Here is an 8,379-nt window from a genome sequence, read left to right on the forward strand (position 1 = left end):
GTTTTTTTGGCAACATCCTTTGCCAACGTCCTTCTGTAGTTTCTGGGTCACTAATTTCTTCTTCCAATTATGATCTAACACTTACAGAAAATGTATCCATATATCCATCATCCATATTATTTATGGTCTTATCATTATCAATAAAATACTGAGATTAACCTGAGTTTCTAGATCTATTTATAATAATGCTGTTTAACACATTCATATGCTTTTTTAATGCTGTTTTTGTTATTATCTAATATTCAATACAGATTGATGTGGTATTTTATGGTAATGCATTCCAGCACATCATCAATAGTAGTCATACTTTAAATTTAAGCTTTTATCCACATGCAGAACAACAGCATCACCCTTTTTTGTTCTTCCCATAATAACCTCAAAATCCACCCCATTCTCAGATCTGAGCCAAGTCTCAGATATAGCTTTTACATTGAATAGTTTCTTAAATATTCTCTTTTCTTAGTCAGGTGTTCATTGACATAATGTACATGTTGCTTCCTCTCAGTTTTTGTCCATGCCATGCTTGTTTGTTTCCTGTTATGGCCAATTTCTCACTTCTGTTGTTTTTGTGGGTCAGAGGACGACACACCTCAATATTGCAGTCCACTGATATTGCCTTGCTGTTAAAGATGTGTTTCTCAAGGGAGTCCAGATCAGGCTTGGTGGGCTCTCTCTCCTCCGGCGCCGCAGCCTTCACACATGACTGGGGCTTTGAATCCAATTTGCTGACAATAATGTCACTCATTCAGGTAAACTGCTCCAGGTCTGCCACTCAGCACTCCAAGAGGGTAATCCTCTTATCCTTCTTGGCATTTTGTCTTTTAAGGTCCTTGATTTCATCCATTAAATCCATCTAGGATCAATTTTTGCTTCTTAGATATAGTTGCAATCTCTTCTGACAGAAAGAGACAGAAGTGACAGAAAGTGCTTTCTTTATCTTCTCTATTTACTCATCTGTAATTGTACAGTTCTTTGGTGGCCTTTTGTTTGTCTGTGCAATGTTGACTTACAGGACCAATCATAGCAGATATAACATTAGTTTCAGCAGTCACCACAGGTTGTAAAACAGCCAAGCTAAGTCGCCAATCTGGCTCGCTAACTCACCGTCATCAGTCTTTAAAGTCTTCAAATGTGTTGCAGAATGGGCGAGGATGAGTGGCATGAAAAACACAGATACACATAGTGATACAGCTGATACACACCTATTACATTATATCTTAGAGCTTTAGCTTCTTAAATCAATCTTTTGTTAAGAATCTTGGTGTGATTTCTGAAAGCTCCTTCAAATTTGATAAACTTTGATAAGTTTTTCAGGTAAGACCTTTAGTCAAAGTAAAGACGAATCTCTCCCCCGAAGATATCAAGAGAGTTATTCTATCTGTTATTACCTCTTGGTTAAACTATTGTAATACTTTAATGTTGGTGTAGAACAGTTGTCTCTTTGTCGTCTCAGTTAGTACAAAATGCAGCCATCATTTTCTAACTGGTAAAAGAAAGTGTGATAAGGTAACACGAGTATTAGTCTCTCTCACTGGCTTCCTGTCTGTTTCAGGATTGATTTTAAGATTTTATTGCTCGTTTTTAAGGTTTTAAATGGGCTCCATCTTATCTACAAGTAGCAGAACTCTTGGGTCATCATATTCCAGTTTACAGCACAGAGATGCTCTTGGATGTTCTGAGATCCAAGGACAAAAACAGTCTTTGCAGTGGCTGCTCCACATCAGGAACAGCTTACCTTTTCATATAAGCACCGCTCAGACCCAAGAAACATTTAATTCACTGCTGAAGACCCACCTCTTTTCGTTGGCATTCAATTTGAGTAGAGCTTAACACCTTGACTTGCCTCATGTTTGTTGTCTTTCTTTTATTCCTATTTGCTATTTACTTTTATATCTATTCATTTGGGTATTTTAAGCCCCTTCAGCACTTTGTCAACTGTGGTTGTTTTAAATGTGCTCTACAAATACATTTTGACTTGACACTAGCATCTCATCTCACACACAAGGCAAATTCAATATTGTCCTGATAGTTATCACACTTTCTGAGTATCAACCAAAATGAATCTGTAGCACTGAGAACTGAAGTCTATCATGGTCAGATTTTTAGTATTGATCAGATATTTCCTGATCTAAATTGGGCAATCCTTGACGCACAGTGATAGCCAGAATGTGCCAATCCAGGGATTTCATATTATAAAATAGCTGTACTAAAATGCAACCATAGAAATCTAAAACATTGGTATTTTGAAGTATGTCAGATGTGTTGCTAAATGATAACTCTGGTCTTTGGTTCTATCAGTTATAATCACTGTATGAGCATTGTACTGACCTGAGATCTTAGAACAGCAATTAAGTTAAACCATGGGCCTGTTTTTTCATGTTTTTGGAACAGTAGGAACACAGGCATATATGTCTTGTTAATGTCTTTTAAATAATTTAATATTGACATAAATTTAATTTTAATATAATAGGTTTACAGTACAACACTGTTAATTGAGTGAATGACTGATCTGAGGGGTAAAATTGCCAACCAGTGCAAAACAAATATGTTACGGTCACATAGGCTAAAGTAGTGGAATTCACACATTAGAATCTAGTATCCTAGATTTAGATTTAGATTTTTATTAGACTTCATTTCAGCACCATTGACTATAATAATTGAAAATAATTTGCTGCATCCATTGTTTTAAAATCTCTCTCTCTCTTCTATGATAGCAGTATGTAACATAGTAACACGTAATGTAACAAGGTTATATTACGATAATTGTGATTTACAGGAATCTTGTGTAATATTTTGATCTACAATAGATTTGTGAAAAAGCTTTGATGTAAACCATGAAAGTCAAAGTTTTCAGGGGGTCAAATATTTTTGCTGGAGGGCCAGATTTGCCTACCACTGTCTTAGAATGTGCCAACATTTCTAAAAGTAATTAGACTCTGGAATGAAATCGGAGCAGTCAAATTATCAAACATTAAACGAATCAACTTGAATGCTGTTTTTTTGCTGTTTTTTTGCTGTCATGATGGTGTTTAAGAAATGTTTCTGTGCTCATTCATTTGATCGGGGGCAGTTTTGAGCAGTGTTGCCTGTGGAGAAACATTCACTCTTTCGTTGTAATTGCAAGGAAAGGAATTCAATCTGGTTTTATTGTGATTTTAAGAATCTTTTGTGGTCACATTTTTAAAATCAAATCCAAAGAAATCTATTGAGGTTTAGAACTCTACGCTCGCAAAGTTTTCTTCTAAGGTGCTTTTGTGTATGTTGTGAATCCATGTTGACTATCTCACACTCTGCTTTCTGTCAGACATATAACAGATACAGCTCTTAGGTTCCAGCAGCTGCGTGCTAAACTTTGGACCTTTGGATCATCTCCCACACTGGGAATTAGTGTAATTCTAGAGGCAGGTGTAAACATGCATGTCGGCCAACATTATGCTGATTGTTTTTTTATTTATTCTTCCTGGCTAAGATAGAACAGACAGAATTGATCCAAGCTACACCAAAAGTGAAATTCTCCAGTCCTCTTTTATGGGCTCTCTGACAAATGTATCTCAACAAGTCATGAGGTAACCACTTGACCTCAAACGTTACTGAAGGCGCATCTGTCCATTGAAATAGACGAGAGCTTACTTGTCTAATTGTGGTAATCGGGGTTGGTTTGTAGCCCAGTTTTCAGTCGGCAGCCAACCACTGTGAGGAGCAACTCCACCCAGCTGCTCCACCCCATCAGAAACCTCGAAACATTTCCTCTCCACACAGCTGACTGTCATTACTCTCGCAATCGCCAATTAGCCCGGTCGCAGAAATTGTGGGTCATTAGAATCTGAAGCCGTTGGTTGAGCCGCTGATCAAATTAGCTGCACAGCTTTGAGCACGAATCAAAATACAACCATGTGACGGCTACCACACATGATGAGCATTTAACACAAAACATATGGAGGTGCTCAGAATTCTTTGACAGTTATCACATTTCCTTCTTGTCCACAGTGTGTGTATCTGAAGGCAATCACAGCAGGACTTCAATAACAGCTGGGGCTGACTGGCATGGGTGTGTAGTGTGTACACACCTGTACACACATATTCACCATCTCTCTCTTTCCTTTTCTTCTGCTCTCTATCTCACACACACACACACACACACACACACACACACACACACACACACACACACACACACACACACACACACACACACACACATCCACAGTCATCCCTGAATCACAATTACTCAGTCAAGCAGAATTTTAGTGTAACTCATCAAGCCACAGAAGCGTTCCAGATGGGAACATTACCAGGACTATTTGTTCATCTAAACAGACTAAAAGAAGTGGAAAAGGGGGAAATACTTTTGTTGAAAATACAGAATAAACAAGTGAAGGAGGTTGAAGGAAGGGACCCAGGTGCTTCACCAATTTAGACACCACAGCCCCTGGAGATCCTAGTTATTTGACCAAGTGTGGTGTTCACCTTCATCTTCCTTAAGTTTTTGCGCTGATGTGCCTGACAAAGGTGGAATTCCTTAGGAGCACATATGGGTGTCATTCCCACACTGTCTAAACAAACAGACGGGGTCAGTATGGTGAAATTCTTTGTAGGGTCATTGTGGTGGCACAATGGCTCTCAGTGAGTTGTGTGTTTGTACGATTTTATTCAAACAGCAGATTTTTTGTCCATGTTTCTTCTGGGTTGAGTTGCTCTGAAAATACAATTGTCATCAGCTGATGTGTTCAACTTGAGTGGGAAGAATCAAATAAATAGTTCATTAGCATGCTACTGGGGAGATGGTAAGCCTACCATGTGTCCAAAATGTTGGAAGCAAACTAGCAGGCTTGTCCATAATGCTTCTTTTCTCTTAATAGCGAAAGCACAAAGCTTCACAATATAATTTCCTCCTTGCCTTTATTCACTGTGACTCACTGAACGTGCCCTCCTTTACCTCTACTCATCTTAGCCTTGTACATCAACAACAAATGCAGGAGAGACATAACATGGTCTTTTCTGTGCAGAGGAAATGATGCATGTGTATATCAGATACTCAGTCCTCAGCTATTGAGAAGTCGATCTTACAAAATTCGATTTTTTTTAATAGTAATGGAACACCACTTAAGAAAACAGCGGGGAGTGCAGAGTCAGACAGTTTGTTAAAGGGCCAGCCTTTCTTTTTTCTTTTTAATCTGTCTCTTATGATTCATTTAACTTTATGGAAGTGCAATATTACCCTTTGAACATCCAGAATTTTGACTAATAAGACTATTGCTGCCTGCAGAGCAGCTGTTTCTCTAAAACCACTGAACAAACTACATCCATGTCTTAACATCACTGGGCATATGAGGTCGCTGGACGTACATTTTATTCATATCAAATTGGTGTGTGCCATTTATATACATATAATCTAGGTGGAGATATACCACCATCAATTAAAGGCCCACCATGTACAATCGTACATGCTGGGCATTTAGTGGTGAGGTTGCAACCAAATGAATACAGCTACCCTCACCTACACCTTCCAAGCATGTAGGAGAACATAAACCTCATGAAAGGTTCTCTCTAGAGCCAGTGTTTGCTTTGTCCATTCTGTGCCACTGTATCAACATGGTGGTGTAACATGTTGGGCTGTGTGGAAGGGGACCCACTCTATATACAGATTTAATCAGTGTATAATCCCATGAAAATAATAACTGTTGTGATTTAGCTTACATTGAGCCCTTTATAACACAGTTATGAATATTATATTCCATTTCTGCCAAATCCACTTAGATGCTAAATTCTGTACATTAGCCCTTTAACTTGAAAATTGGACAATTCTAGCCATTAATGATATGTTTCCAATAAACTATATGTATTAATTATTGGCTCAGTATGAGGTGAAATTGGGCCATTTTAAACTCAAGTAGCCCATATTAACCCATGTGGGGTCCTTGTGGACATGAACCCTAAATGAACTGTAACAGACTCTGTATGTCTGTAACTTATCATTTAGACTTTGATTATTCTGGACTGTCACATTGGTTAATTAAAATCAGTTTTTTCCATGTGTTGACACACTACGCTAAACCACACGCTACATGAAATCAGGATTAGACTCCAGCCTGCCAGATAATCATTACAGGAGCTGATTTCAAAGATTCAACCTGAGAGGAGAGCTTAACAGTCGACTCAGCTACTTTTTGCTGGAATTGAAACTCTCTGCAGACTCTAGCACACAATAGAATCCCAAATAAAGATATCAGTGTTCCTTCTGTTGGCAGTTACCCTGGGCTAGAGGTTGTATGTAACAGTGTTACTTCAAAAATGTCAGCGGCTGCAAGAACTGATCTCTTATTCCTTTTGCCTTTTCAGAGTTAAATGAATGAGGCGGTCAATGGGAACCTGCAATTTATCCCACATCACTTTCCACGCTTTAATCTTGATGAATATGAGTGAATGTGTCAACTTGTCAACTTGTCTTTCAAAGCAATCATCATGAGGCCTTTTTACTGACAGCACTGTCTCAACCCGTGATCACCTCCTGCCATTTACTTTGTATTCAGCACACTATCTTCCATCGCTGTGTCATGACATTATGGGAGAAATGCCTATGAAAATGACATGCACCGTGTGCCCAGTGGATAAGGATCACACAGCATTACCGTTGACTGCAGTCAGGCATCTATTAATCTGTGTTCCTGCTACCATGATGGGAAGAGCTGTGAAGAGCCACAGTGCCCCCTAGTGGAGAATGTAACATAAACCTAAAGAGAAGAAGTCACATTTCTTTCCAGTAAGTAAATCAGTAAGTACATTTTTTCCCAAACAATCATGCTGGATTGGTGCCAAAGTGACAGTTTGTGTCTCATTCATCACACAACACAACTGAGAGTACACACCTGTTGCACCAGTGATGTGCATGTTGTGCATGCTCTGTTTGGAGGCTGTGAGGCTACTTTGCTGTTGACATATTGTGGGTTTAACTTTGCGGTTGTGTTGTTCACATTCAGTTTCTGATGAGATGAATTATTGGAGTGTATGTCTCCCACATGCTTTGCAGGTGATGATGTTCTGCTGCTGGCTGCTCAGTGCTGCTGAATCTGTGTATTCATTTGCAGTGTATGTTTATTCATTGCACTGATATGCATGATGAATGTTGTAGCGGTAGAAGTTGAGTTAATGTCTGTTGTTAATGTCCAAGCGATAAATCCTCTTTATGGGATTCTGAGCATCTCTCAGTTGTTTGGAGGGGGGAGGGGTCCCTCCATTAGCATATGAGCTGTTTATCTGATTACTAGAGAATATTTTACTCACTTTTGGTTTATAGTCATTAAGTCTGTCTTAAAACAGCAGTCAGGTGTCCATATGAGACATGAGAGGTTTTTCCTTGCTGTAATCTGAAACATTTACTGTGTTTTTAGCATCAAATTCCTTTTTTGTGTTTCCCTGTTGAGCTTTGGTGGTAATAATAATAATAATAATAATAATAATAACAATAATAATAATAATGATAATAATAACAACAATAATAATAATTAAAGCTGCAAGCTTTAATGATGATGATCATCATGGAAACATGGAGCCAGTTACACTGAGGGATGATTATATGGCCAGATGGAGAGAGTCAGGTTAAAATGTTGCCAACACACTAGGGAAGCCCTACTCTGTGCAATAAGTGTCATGAGATCTTAAATGACCATAGTGTGTCAGTTTAAAGTCTCATCTAAAGGACGACATCTCCTACAGCACAGTGTCTCATCACTGCACTGGAGCATTGGGATTTATTTATGTTTTATTTATTGAATTAGGACCAGAGGGAAGACTAGTCCACCAATACCACTTCCAGCAGCAGATAAGTATTTCCCAGGAGGTTTCCCATCTCAGTCCGAGCCAATCCCACAGCTCATCTTTCATTCAGCAGAAACAACGTACATGCACAATTATAAAGGGATGTTCTAAGAATGATAACAGCAAGAAAAATATGTTTCTGTGTACATACGGTGAACCTGATGAGCACCTGACTGTTGTTTTAAGACAGACTTGAAAAACTGTCTTAAAGAGATCGGAAGTAACTTGGGTTTCTCTACATATTAGATATATTTTAGTTGTTGAATATTTCCTCTCATCTCATCTGAGATTACACAGTATTATTGACTGACAGGGTGAGTGTTATTGATAACCCTAACCCTAACCCTAACCCTAACCGAACCCTAACCCTAACCCATAGGATCTTCCTACGAACAAAAGCTGGAGCCATCAGTCATTTGACAGATGCTACAGTTCTACAAGTTATGTTAACTGCTAATTTCTGTTCTAGCAACAACCTGCAGGTCTGTAGAAATTAAATTCATAGTGATATCCCACTCAATTCTCAGCAGGACCACTGCCTGATTTTGTTACAGTGCTCTCATA

The sequence above is a fragment of the Scomber japonicus genome, chromosome 24 (assembly GCF_027409825.1).
Source record: "Scomber japonicus isolate fScoJap1 chromosome 24, fScoJap1.pri, whole genome shotgun sequence".
Classification (NCBI taxonomy): domain Eukaryota; kingdom Metazoa; phylum Chordata; class Actinopteri; order Scombriformes; family Scombridae; genus Scomber; species Scomber japonicus.